Source organism: Leptonychotes weddellii, chromosome 1 (genome assembly GCF_054177405.1).
Source record: "Leptonychotes weddellii isolate Sample4059 chromosome 1, ASM5417740v2, whole genome shotgun sequence".
NCBI classification, from domain to species: domain Eukaryota; kingdom Metazoa; phylum Chordata; class Mammalia; order Carnivora; family Phocidae; genus Leptonychotes; species Leptonychotes weddellii.
In genome coordinates, this window is record NC_138369.1 from 183,542,127 (window position 1) to 183,555,313 (window position 13,187).

At 45.3% G+C, this 13,187-nt stretch overlaps 1 long non-coding RNA gene across 1 annotated transcript in view; it reads left to right on the forward strand.

The window, feature by feature from the left end:
• Window positions 1–273: 273 nt before the first annotated feature.
• The window catches only part of LOC145716419 (uncharacterized), a 32,115-nt gene continuing 19,201 nt past the window's right edge, over window positions 274–13,187 (forward strand). The window contains exons 1-2 of the long non-coding RNA XR_014139054.1: window positions 274–4,830; window positions 6,666–6,775. This is a non-coding gene — a long non-coding RNA (uncharacterized LOC145716419). The remainder of the gene's footprint in view (window positions 4,831–6,665; window positions 6,776–13,187) is intronic.

Genomic DNA, 13,187 nt, shown 5'->3' on the forward strand with positions numbered 1-13,187 from the left:
GACTGTGAGGCCCAGGTGATCCTCTTAGGTTTTTGCTGGAAGACCACATTTGTGTTGATTGAGGTGAAATATTTGATTGAAAGATTAGGAGGATTGAAAGTATGAGCTGGGCTTCCCTACTTCTAGTTGAGTCCAGAAGAGTCATTGTCTATCCCAACACAGATGGGGGATACTTTCAGCAAGAGCTCAATATGAACGGTATTCCTTTGCTTTCCTTACAACTCTGTGAGTAGTATACCCATTCTGCAGATGGGGCTACCCAAGGCTTAGAGAAAATAAGTGACTTGTCCAAGGCTGCAACGGGAGGAGTTAGATTGGCGATTTGAAAGCCCACTTTTGGCTCACAGCATCCTTCCACAGGTCGGTGCCTACCATCCCTGCAGAGTAGGCCATTCTCCGAGGGGCTGCTTCCAAGCAACGTCCTGCCCTGGGCCCCCTTCCTGCCCCACACCTGGGCCAAAGGATCCAGGCTTTATCATTATAAGAGGGGAGAGCGCAGATCTGGGACTTGGAAGTGTTTTTAATCTCAGGTCTTCAAAGAGAAGTCATGAGAACGACAGAATAAAAATGTTCATGTACTCTGGAGACCAGGCCTCCTTTCTGCACATTTTTTCCTCTGCCCTGTAATTTCCCACAGAGCTTTTTTTTTTGTCCATACTCCAGGGGTCTGTTTATGAAGCGCACACATGGCAGGTGAGGCCCTGGGCAGGATACAAAGATGAATGGGCAGTGACCCTGACCTCAGGGCCCTCATAGATAGGTGGAAATAATAATAATTCGGATTTAGACTAAATGCTGTGGAAACAGAGACCTGGATTCCTTAGCACTTGGGACTGGGTGGGGGGTAGTTTTCCAGCAGAGAGAGTGTTTAAACAGGCATGGGAACCAGTGTGGGGCATGGGTGGTAGGTGATGGGAAGTGGCAAAACCACACGGTGTGTTTTTGGAGCACCTGGGGGCCAGGCAGGTACGGTCGGGTGGTGGGCCCGGGCTTGGTGTATAGAGAGGTTGGGAATTCGGGGAGGGTCCAAGTCACTGTGTGTGGGTGAGGAGACATTCCATGGCTAAGGGCCTCTTAAACCGAAAGGATCATTTTGAAGAGCCAAGAATGAGTACTGTGCACATTAGCTCACTGTAAAATGTGCATCCGAACGGACCAACCCTCTACCCTGCCCGCATATTTGTCAGAAAGAAATGATAGACATTCACTGTGGAGAAGTACAAGGGGGGGTTGAGGCGAGGTTTTCAGATGCCCACCAGCCGGTGGACAGTGCTTGCCCAGTGACCCCCGGCTGAACTGGGTGTGCTCCGAAATGCTGTGTGTGGGAGCATCTTGAAAGTAGAAATCCTGCTCCCCTTTTGTGGTCTGGGCTGTTGCCACTTTCCGTTGGGAGGGCTCAGGGAGAGAGAGATGTTTGCACCTGAGATTGATCTGGAATGCCACCTGCTAGTACCCGCCCTGTCTTCTGTCCCTGGGAACAGGCCAGGATCGTGTCGGTGGTGGGAAGTTTCCAGAGCAATCTGTGGGATCCCTGGTCACCTGGAAGGAAATGTAGTGTTATGAGCATAGAACTTTGGGTCAGAGACCTACCCAGTGGCCCTGCATTTCCACCCTCCAGCCACAGGATCTTGCACGCTTTCTTTTTTTCCTTTAGCCTCAGGCTTCAGTCCTTGAAGGGAAAATGTGACCAGTGAACCAGCTGGTCTTAAAGAGACTTCCAAGTCTACAAGGCCCCGGTTCAGGTCCCTCTGCCTGGTTTGCTGAAGGGTTATTCCATCAGTGATTTGGGAACCTAGCAGGGATGTGGGGAAGGGTTAGAATACTTTCTCAGAGGCTTATTCTTTGCACACTTCTTTTCATCTTCTGATAAGCCTCTCTGTTGTTTCCGTGGCCTGCCAGTGGGTTCCGTGGGGCTGTTACCCTAAACAGAACAGGTGCCATACCTAATCACCAGAAAACAGCAAAGAGAGCCCCGGAGGCCAGCGCAAGCATTTGCTGGGCTCAAATTACCAACATACTTTTTATTCTTAGAACACAGCTTTAAGGCACATGGACTTAAAACCAAACACAGGCCCAGGGCACTCTGTTATTCCACAGGAGGAAGACACGGTGTGGTGGCCAAGAAGTCCCTGGGTGGTGGCAAAGTCTTGTTTTTGGAGGGGCGCACCACGATCCCCAAAATCAACCCCTAAGTATAGTGACAACAGCAGTACCAAAATAACCCAGATCCCCCAAGCCCAGCGGGGCAATTAGCAAACGATGCCTGAAACCAGACCGAGTCTCCACAGTGCTGGGGACCTTTGGGTTATTGCAAGTGGCGTCTGGTGCTGCCGAATTGGCATCTGCGTGTTGCATCTGCACCCTTTTCCCCCAGAACAAGCTAAGCTGTACCTCCTCTGGGGAGAAGATTTGCCTGAGATGACTCCATTGTGAGTGGAAAAGACAAGGACGCATTGTTCAGTGGACGATGCCAGAAGTAAGGAATATGCAAAATGGGCTCAACCTCTTCATTCTGAGTAAGTGGGAGACCATTGTTTCCATAAAGCTCCTATTGAGCTAAATGACTGGAATGTAACATTCTTTGTCCAAATGAATCCCAAAATGTAAGTACCTCTTTCTGGAGGGCTAGATACTGCTTTTTTTTTTTTTTTTTAAGAATTTATTTATTTATTTGAGAGAGAGAGAGCGTAGGAGCAGGGGGCGGGGCACAGGGAGAGGAAGAAGCAGGCTCCCCGCTGAGCAGGGAGCCTGATGTGGGCTCCATCCCAGGACCCCGAGATCGTGACCCAAGCTGAAGGCAGATGCTTAACTGAGCCCCAGGTGCCCTGTTGTTGTTTTTTTTTTTTAATATGTCAGACTCAATTCTCATTATTAAAAGATTCTGTATTTGCCTACTCGAAAAAATTTATTTGTATGCCCCCCCCAAATTGGTACGGTATTTTCACAGTCATTCGCGGGTGGGGAGGTGAACATTTGAGTCTCCTGTCGAGTCCTTTCCCAGCTGGGGTTGTCCAAGGTGACACTCTGCCTTGTTTCAGCTCTCCTACCATGAACAAGTGTTTTTTTCACGATCTATTTAGTGTGATCTATTTTGCATCTGTGTGCTCTTTGTTGGTGATCTCCATGTTTAAAATGGCCCAAGCGTAGTGCTGAAGGGCAGTCTGGTGTTCCTAAGCATGAGAAGGCTGTGATGTGCCTTACAGAGAAACTGTGTGTTAGATTAGCTTCGTTGAGGCATGAGTTACAGTATTGTTGGCCTTGTTCAGTGTTAATGAATCAGTATAGATTAAATAAGGTGTCTTTAAGAAGAAACACACATAAAGCAAGACTGTGTTGATGGGTCGGCATAGGGGTGATCAGAGGCTCCGAGGAACCTAACCAACCCCATGTTTCTCCTAGGAGCAATGGGTTAGTATTCTCTAACGGAGTGTTCGCAGCCCCACCTTTATAGGACATACTCTCTCGAATAACAAGAATCAACTCTCACTTGACTCTGGGGTCCATGCTTTGTTTTTCTGCTGAGGACTCCTTTGGCATATTTCTATAATTCTCCAACTTTTATCTGCAATAAAGATGATTTTTATTCCCACCATCATTCTTAACTTTGCTTGTCTGGTTGTCTTCCACCATCCTGCCTCCTCTTCTCATCCACACATACTTTATTTTCCACAGTCCTATCCACTATATGTCTACACGAACCCTTCTCTTAGAAAGTACCTCAGCAGAGGGGTTTGGTGATGTGGCCAGAAAGGGCCAAGACTATAAGAGAAGAGCCTGGACACAGGGCTCCATTTAAATCCCAGCTTTAGGAATGGGCAGATTCCTGTGGGGTTTAGCTAAGGCCATGGAAAGGGTTAGATAAGTAGTCTAGCAATCCCCCGCCGTCCCCGCCCTGGCAGGGCTCCATGCTAGCTCAGTGATTTTTCACAGCATTCTCCAACTCAAATACATTTTAATTACCTTTAAAACAAGAGCAAAAGTTTGGTCACAAGGCAAAATTGCAAGGAATTTTAAAGGCACTGATTTTATAGTTAATAGTTATAACCAATGCTTTGAAAGTTGCTTCTTCTTCCGCATACCTTTTACCTGATCTAAATATAATATGGCATAAGATATTTAATGTGGTTCAGCCAAATATTAAGGAAATTAATCCCTCCTCCCTCCTAATCATAATGAAATGGTTTTGGGTTCAATCTCTATTCTGGTCGAATGTGATGCCCTAACAATGATTGTCCTCATCTGACAACACTATTCACACTTTGCTTTCTTTCTTAAAACTTGCACCTGGGTTGTTAAACTAGAAACATTCTCCTTTTTAAAAAATCCAAACATACATAAAAGTACAGAAGGTACTAGAGCAGACTTGAGGTACTTATCACTGAGATTGAACTGATACTGTAAGTTTTGCTCTATTTTGGATCTCTTAAAGAAATAAAATGTTAGATACAGTTGAAGTCCCTTTTTTTGTATCTCTTCTTACCGATTCTTCCAAGAGGTGACCATCATTCTGAAGTCCGTGTGCATCATTCATCTCATTTATATATATGTTCTACTGCATATATAGAGGGTTATAATTTATAATAGCACTTTGTGGACTTTAACGAACTAAATGGATTCATGGTATGGAAGCTTCAGCTCTTCAGCACCATTTTTTTTTTCATTAAACACTATCATTTTGAGATCTGTTGTGTAGGTCTAGTTCACGGATCCCCATTGTGCCACAGGATGCCACGTGTGACTCCATCACACTCTGGCCCCTGGCCTCTTAACGGGCAAGCCCAAGTTTGATGTGCAGTGTTGCAAGCAACGCCATAGGGCACTTCCTGGCAGGTAACTCCTGGGGCATATGTGTATTTCACTAGACATTGAATTGCTGGCTCATTGGGTATTTTCATTTTCACTTTTACTAGTTATTGCCAGATTTCTCTCAAAGTCATCATACCAACTTACACACCCAATGGCAAGATTTGAGAGTTCCTGTTTCAAACACCTCCTGGGACATGGTATTATATTAAAAAAAAAAAAAAAGCAAACTTTGCCAGTCTAAGCATCAAGGGCTACCTCTTTTTTAAACTTATACTAATAGGCATGAGCTTATCTTTGTTTTTAAAGATTTTATTTATTTGAGAGAGAGACAGAACACAAGCGGGGAGGAAGGGTAGAGGGAAAGGGGGAAGCAGACTCCCCACTTAGCAGGAAGCTGGATGCTGGGCTCAATCCCAGGACCCTGGGATCCTGACCTGAGCCGAAGGCAGATGCCCAACCGACTGAGCCACCCAGGTCCCCAGGCATGAGCTTATTTTTGTGGTAATGGTCATTTGGGCTTTTTCTCCATTAATTGTCTTTATATATACTTTGCTAATTTCCTTCCTGGATTGTCATTTTTTCTAACCTGAGAAAACAGAGAGGCAAAGCTTTCTATACAAGTGCAGTTCACGAGGGTCTAAGACCACCACCCAGGTCTCACCCTGCCACTGGCAGGACAGAAGAGGAGGGACCCAGATTCTATGTGCTTCTGAAAACACCCCCTCTCATTTTTGCTTTCCCCCACACATGCACACCTGTGCACACACACAGAGTCTGGCTCTGTTGTCTCCCTTAAGAACTTCAGGACTGGGCGCCTGGGTGGCTCAGTTGGTTAAGCGACTGCCTTCGGCTCAGGTCATGATCCTGGAGTCCCGGGATCGAGTCCCGCATCGGGCTCCCTGCTCGGCAGGGAGTCTGCTTCTCCCTCTGACCCTCCCCCCTCTCATGCTGTCTCTCATTCTCTCTGTCTCAAATAAATAAAAAATAAAATCTTTAAAAAAAAAAAAAAAGAACTTCAGGACTAATACAGTGATGCCCTTTATTCTTGTCTATGAGAGTCACCACGAGAAGGCCAGGATTTCTAGGTCATCCCTCACCCTTGGCAACCCAATCTCCATTTTGCTCAGTCTATTCCATCTTTTGACCCATCCCATGAAACTGGGATCACCCTTGGAATGTCAGGATCATATAGTAGATCTATTTTTATTTTTTTGAGGAAACTCCATGTTGGTTTCCTTAGTGGTTGGACCAGTTCCCATCAACAGTATGTAAAGATTCCCTTTTCACCATATCCTCACCAGCACCTGTTGGTCTCTTGTCTTCTTGATGATATCCAGTGTGACAGGTGTGAGGTGATATCTCATTGTGGTTTTGATTTGTAGTTCTCTGCTGCTGAGTGATGTTGAGCATCTTTTCATGTACCAGTTGGCCATTTTGATGTCCTCTTTGGAAAAAAGTCATTTAGTTCTTCTGCCCATTTTTTAATCAAATTGTTTGTTTTGTCGAGTTGACTGAGTTCTTTATAGATACTGGATATTAACCTCTTATCTGATATATGGGTTTGCAAAAATTTTGTCCCATTCCATAGGTTGTCTTTTTTAATTGTTTCTTTTACTATGCAGAAGCTTTTGAGTTTGATGTTCCATTTGTTGATTTTTTTTCTTTTGTTGTTTGTGCTTTTGGCATCATGCCCCCAAAATTTTGTTGTTTGTGCTTTTGGCATCATGCCCCCCATATTTTTTTCAAGGAGTTTCATGGTATCAGGTCTTATGTTTAAGTCTTTGATGCATTTCAAGTTAATTTTTGTGAATGGTGTGAAGTAGGGGTGCATTTTCATTGTTCTGCATATGTTTTGCCAGGAGAAGAACACGTTTCTGCTGACTGGTCTCTTCAAGAGACCACCCGTGGGCCTTTGGTGCTTGTTGGCCCAGCAAGACTTCTCCAGTCCATTGACTTCCATCTTTCCCAGGTAAATATTTCCTTCCTTCCCTTTTCCTCAGTCTTCTAGTACATCTTTGCCCCCATTTCACTCTCAGCTGATAGATGATCTTGCTCCCTATTTTATTGAAAAAATTAAGGCAATCAGAAAAAAGTTCCACAAATGCTCAAACCATACTTACTGTCCCTCCTTTGTGTAACTGCATCCCACCTTCCCTCCTAGATGCACTGCCTGTGATGCTAGAGGGGTCAGGTCTCCCCTGGGCCTGGGCACCTGTCTCCTTACACCTCCTGGGGGCACCACTCCAGCAATCCACCCCCTTCATCTGGCCTCACCAGATTCCCCTGTCTTCTGGTCATTCCCATCAGCAAAAAACAGGCTGTGAGTTCTTTCTGAGAAAAACTTTTTAAGAGTTATCTGTAGTCATCATTTCCTCTCTTCTGAGTCTCTTGAATGAACATAGTGGTGAAAGAAACGAAAGAACTTCTTGTATTGAGGTGCATTCCCCACACACCTCCTTGGGCTCGCTCATATCAGGCTCACATCACTCAGGTCAAGGTCTCCAAGCTTGGCTCTCATTTCACTTTCCTGCCAGCCCAGCCACAGTTGCTGTAAATAGCATTTTCACTCAGTTTCTAGGCATCATGGCTCTGCTCTTCCTTCCAGTGTCCTCCATGGGCTCCCGGGCTGGTTCCTTCTCATTTCCCTGACTCTTAGTGTTGGGGTGCTCCAGGCTCCACCTCCTCTGTGTCTACTCTCTCATCCACTGTTCTGGTTTTGCATATATATCCCTAGTTTGTGTCTCCAGCACGGATTTCTGTCCTGGGTGCCACGGTAGTATCTCCAATGGCCTACACCCCATCTTCCCTGAAAGCCTGACAGGAACCTCAGGCTTCACGCATCAACACTGAGCTCCTGCTTCCCTCCCCACCCCCAAGCCCAATCTTCTGAGTCTTTCTCACCTTTTGCTGGCTCAAGCCCCAAACCCTAGAATCATCCTGGACTCCACTTCCCTTTACATCCCTGTCTTGTCCCCTCAGCAGATCCTGTTTTCTCACCTTTGGAACGTACCTGAAATCTACCTGATTCTCATCTCCTGCACTGTTACCACTGGGGCTCAAACCACGTCATCTCCTAGAGCACAACAAGAACCTCCTGGGTTAGTTTCCTGGGGCTGTCATCATAAAGTTCGACGAACTAGGGGACTTAAAACAACAAATTTACTCTCTCCCAGTTTTGGAGGCCGGAAGTATGAAATCAAGGTGTCCACGGGGCTACGTTCCTTTCCAAGGCTCTCGAGCAGGATCCTTCCTTGTTTCTTCCAGCTTCAAGTGGCTTCTGACATTTCCTATGCTTGTGGCCACCTCGTTCGGGTCTCTGCATCTGTCTTCACGTGGCTTCTCCCTGTGTCTCTCTGTGTCTCCTCTCCTCTTCTTGGGCTATCAGATTTTGATCTAGAGCCCACCACAAGTCCAGGATGATTTCAACTCAAGATCCTTAACTGATTACATCTGCAAAGACTCTATTTCCAAATAAGGTCACATTCTGAGGTTCTAGGGAGGCTGTGCATTTCGGGGGACACTATTCAACCCACCCCCATCTCCTCACAGGGCTCCCTGATTTGCTTCTGGCACCCCCTGGTCTGACTTCAACCCAGCAGCCCAAGCATATCAGTTCTCTGTGGAAACCCTGTGAAGGATCCTGTTTCACCCAGGGTAAAGGTCAAAGTCCTAATGGCCTATGAAGCCTTACTCAATCTGGTCCCCTCATCACCCCCTATCTTCTCTCCCACCCCAGCCCTCCCCCACTCTGGCTCCCACCCCTTTGGTTCTGGCAGCGCCCTCTACCTGAACACTTCCTTGAATCTTCGTGTTTGCCAGACACACATAGAACATTTATTATCTACCTTTGCCACTTGCTTCCCTTTCTGGATTGTTCACCACTGCACTTATTTTGCCTAGAACATTGTAGCTGGATAAACGAAGAGGAATCTTCCAAGCTGAAATGGTGGTATCTCAAATTAAAGTATCCTGGGCTGTGAACCCTCTCGTTCCAAGAGAGCCAGTTCCAACAGCCCTTCCATGCATTCTAGGTGGAGAACGGATGGGTCAAAAACTGGATAAAGATGAGTAAGGAAAAGGACAGCAATATACTTGTAGATGTAAAACACGAATTACCAAGGCCGAGTTGGCTGTCAGTAGCAAAAGCCATAGAAAAATGCATGCGTGCCCTGTGACCCAAGTTCTGCTTCTGGGCCTTCACCTTGAGTCATGATGACACACAGTGTTAAGGTACCAGGATGTTCACCAGATTATTCTTTAATAAAACCAAAAAGTTGAACACCATCTAAATGTTCTGTAGTAGGAGATCATTGAAATAAATTGTGTATGGATTTACCATGCCACCAGTAAAAATCCCTATATAATAGCGTGAGAAAATATTTATAACATATCGATGGGAGTAAAATGAAATTTAAACAATGCCTGATGGTATTTTAGGTACATAAACTTAATATGAAAATAAAACAGAACGTGCATCAAAAAAAGAGAACTGGCTTTACAAAATAGTAAAAAAACCAGACAGGTCCGATTAGTAGTATCAGTGGGAGTTCATAGAATATACTAGAAAATCAGCAATTGGATGTTGGCATAATCTTGAACACAGAAACATCATTAGGTTGGCACCAATTTGGAAGAAAACCACCTAACCTGAGGGTCATCACAAGGCACCGGGTTAGACACTAAGCAAACTCACTTGGGATGACAACCCCTGCTTTAGCTGTAGTGATGTGCCCATGCTCACGTTAGGGCCCTTATGGAGGCAGCCTGGTAAGCCCACTCTGGGGCCCCAGGGCACCCTGGAGAAGGTCCCTGGTGGAAACCTGGGTAGACTCAGAAGACGGAACAAAGGAGAGGTTTTGGTCTGAATGAATATCTCCGCTTCGCCTTCCTTCTGAGCTCCTCCCAAGGGCTTTCCAATGTGTTCACCTACTGCTTTCTCTCTGGTTAAATGCATCAGTGTTGGTGGTTCATTTTATTCTGCCCCCTAAACCGATCTGAGCTGCTGCTAGGACTGCTCCCGAGACCAGGACCTGCTTTTGCATTGAATTGAGTTGTAGCAATGGTGACGGTCTAATGCAGTCACCCAGCAGGCTGAGGGGGAGGTGGCCCTGAGCAGGAGGCAGTGTGGGACCCGGGCCTCGAGCTGAAGAGCAGTATGATGCAGTCTGGTTGCTTCTTAAAAATACATACATCAGAAGAAAAAAAAAAAATACATACATCAGGAAAAAGCCCTGAAATGCAAAGCACCAACCTATGAGCAGACATTGTCTCTGAGGAGTGTGATGATGAAGCTTTTATTTTCTTCTTTTTGTTAACTGTAATGGCTATTAAAAAAAAAAAATGACCATGTGCTGAAGAATGTGGTAGAAATATTTCCAAGAACAATGAAGAGAGACTGAGCAGCACCTGAAACTAATATAACACTGTATGTTAATGGTACTTGAATTAAAAAAAAAAAAAAAAGCCTGAAAGCTAAAGCATTATAGGGGAAAAAAGAAGGAAAGAAAAAAGAAAAGGAAAGAATGAGAGAGTGAGGGAGAGAGTAAGGGAGGAAGGGAAGAGGGAAAGAAGGAAAGAGAAAGAAAAGGAGCGAGAGAGAGAGAGAGAGAGAGAGAGAGAGGGAGGGAGGGAGGGAGGGGGAAGGAAGGGGGAGAGGACTGAGCATGGAAAACAACAGGAGAAAAAACCTAATGGGTCATTACAGCAAACGTGTGAGTGAGGCCAGGCTTTTGTTTAGAGAAAGCTCATATGGTGTGGAAGATAGCAGACCTGGTTTGTGAAATCATCCCGGGGGCTTTGTCGTGCTCTTCTTGGTCTTAGGAGAGACCCAAGAGGGCTCAGCAAAGCACAACTAATAATAGAATTAAGAAGATGATAGCAATTTGGATTATTTAGCCTAAAAGAAATTAGGGTTTAAAAACTGTCTTAAGAGGTTCTAGATGAAAACACTGATCAATTGCGAACCATTTTCACAGAGAATAGAAGAAGAAATGGCCTTAAATTGATTAAGAGAGCTTGAAGAAGAGATCCTTGCCAGGGAGGCTGATGATAGCTTGGCATGGGCTGATAGTGGGCTAGCTCAGTGCTGGGAGGACTGAATATAAGAAACACCATCTGTCCTAGAAGATCCAGGGACACTTTCCAGAAGGTTCCTTGAAGTTCCAATCCTGTGATGTCTTGATGAAGGTATAAACTCACCTAATCTGTTCCTGAATGAGCTATCCTGGAACTCGACGTGTCTGTATTCTTGGCCAGGACTGGTCTTGGGAGAGCTGGTAGCCATCTGTGTGATGGGAGGGCTGGCTGCCAAAATACCATTCCTACCGCTGAGTCATGCTGTCTGAAATCCTACCAGGTGACAATCATTCTTTGGTCATCAAGAGCCCAATGGAGTGTGAGTGATGCCCTTATGGTTTTCTTTTTTTCTTTCTTTTCTTAAGTTCCGGAGGGAATAAGTGTGGAGGTTTTGAGATAACCAGCTTAGAATTTTCTCTCTTTAGGGATTGTTAAGAAAAATTATCCAAAACTTAGAAACAAGACAAAGGGGCATGTCCTCTCAATGTCACACTTAGGCACTGTTTGACATGCTCACCCAAGGATTATTTAATTCTTGAGAATATACTTGTGTTTGACTAAGCCCAGAAACAGTAGAGTTACATGTTAACTTGTCGATTTCTGTCCCTTAGAAAAAATAACCACAAAGGTTATGGTTTTATTCCCATGTAGGCATTAACCAGTTTTGTACCTAACTGAGCAGTGATTCTAACATTCTGTTTTGGGTCTAAAGGTCGTCACTTCTGCAAATGCTCTTGGAACCATCTTTCCTATCGTACTGGTTTGCTCATTAATAAGTTAAATACATTTTGGACACATGTATATATTTGTGTGAGAGTCATGAGTTTAACTTTTTGAAAATTATGCTTTGATAGGAAGGAGATGAGATAACCGTAGCACAGTAGCTTTAAAGAGCACGACGTTGATTCTCATCTGGATAGAGGTTTGTATGTCATTCCTTAGAAGAGAGGGATTCCTTAATTCTCAGGTAATCCATGATTAGCCAGCCCTTGGTGAGCAAGAGGTAACTGGACTTTTTCTAACCTTAACAGAGGTGTTGGGCTTTTTTTGTTTTTGGTTTTTTGATTTTTTTGTTTATTGTTTGGTTTTGGTTTTTGCTGAGAGCTTTGGGTGAAGCCAGCACCGCCAGAGTGAAAAGGGATTCTGAGTGATTGAATGCTTAGGATTCTGATGGGTGCACCTGTCACATTGGAGAGCAAGATTTCAGAGGCAGAGGGATTCAGGGGAAGTCCAGGCCCTGGCACCGTCATGGGAGAAGGTGACTGAACCTCACCGCAATACAGGAGTTAAGGCAGCGAGTGGCTGGGAGCCAAAGGAGGCACCTGTGGGAATGTGGAACCCCTCGCTCATGGTGACAGACTCTGGTGGTGGCAGCAGTGCCACCTGCCCAGTGATGCCTGGTGACCAAAGGAGCCAGCGGTTTAGACCATTCCAGGCATAAGAGGCACAAATGGAGACGTCGGCCGTGAGAGGCCCAGTCATCATGAAAATTATTTGGGTGACACACGGGCAGAGTGTCTACCTGAGGTTGCTGCCTATCCTGTCCTAAGATGCAGAGACACAGGTAAACCTTGGATGCCAACCTCTCTGGTGTTGACATCGCATTCAAGGCCTTTCTCGGAAAACAGCCCCTTCTGTCTCAAGAGGGTCCACAGATGGGGCAAGCTGAGGACATCTTCCCAAGCCGCAGAAAGCAACACCCAGCCCTGGGAACCTTTGGACCTGCAGGGCTATATTTCATTCTTGGATGGCAGTCTGCAGATTCTTAAACTCACTCCCTAGCTCCTACCCTGGGGCTGCTATTCTGCTCCTGTTCAGGGCTCAAATGCCACCTCATGCTGCTGGTCCCAACCGGGGAGTCTGAGCCCCTCAGAGGCATCTCCCAGATAAAACCCAACACCACAATTCCGCACACTCATTGTATGGAGTGGTCTCACTCCACCGGGCTCTATCAAAGCTGCAAATTCCAGATTTCTCTCTCTTGTGTTTTTGAACCTATTTGCTTTTGATTATGGTTTGGTTTTGAAAGGAAGAGTCACACACGATCCAGCTCCCTGTTTTCTTTCTCAGATGGAGTAGTAAAGCTTATTTATAGTGGAACTGTTTTGTTTTTTTTTTTCCCATTATGGCATATTTAATTTTATTACTCTATTGCCTTGCGCTTTGAATTACATAGGGGAAGCAATGCATAAAAGAATATTCCGTTGGTTTTCTTTTTTTCCCCTCGTGTAGTTGATTGTGGAAAAAAGGATGTAGCATCCTATTAGTCATCCTGTACCATGATGATTTTTTTGCCTGTGACCAAC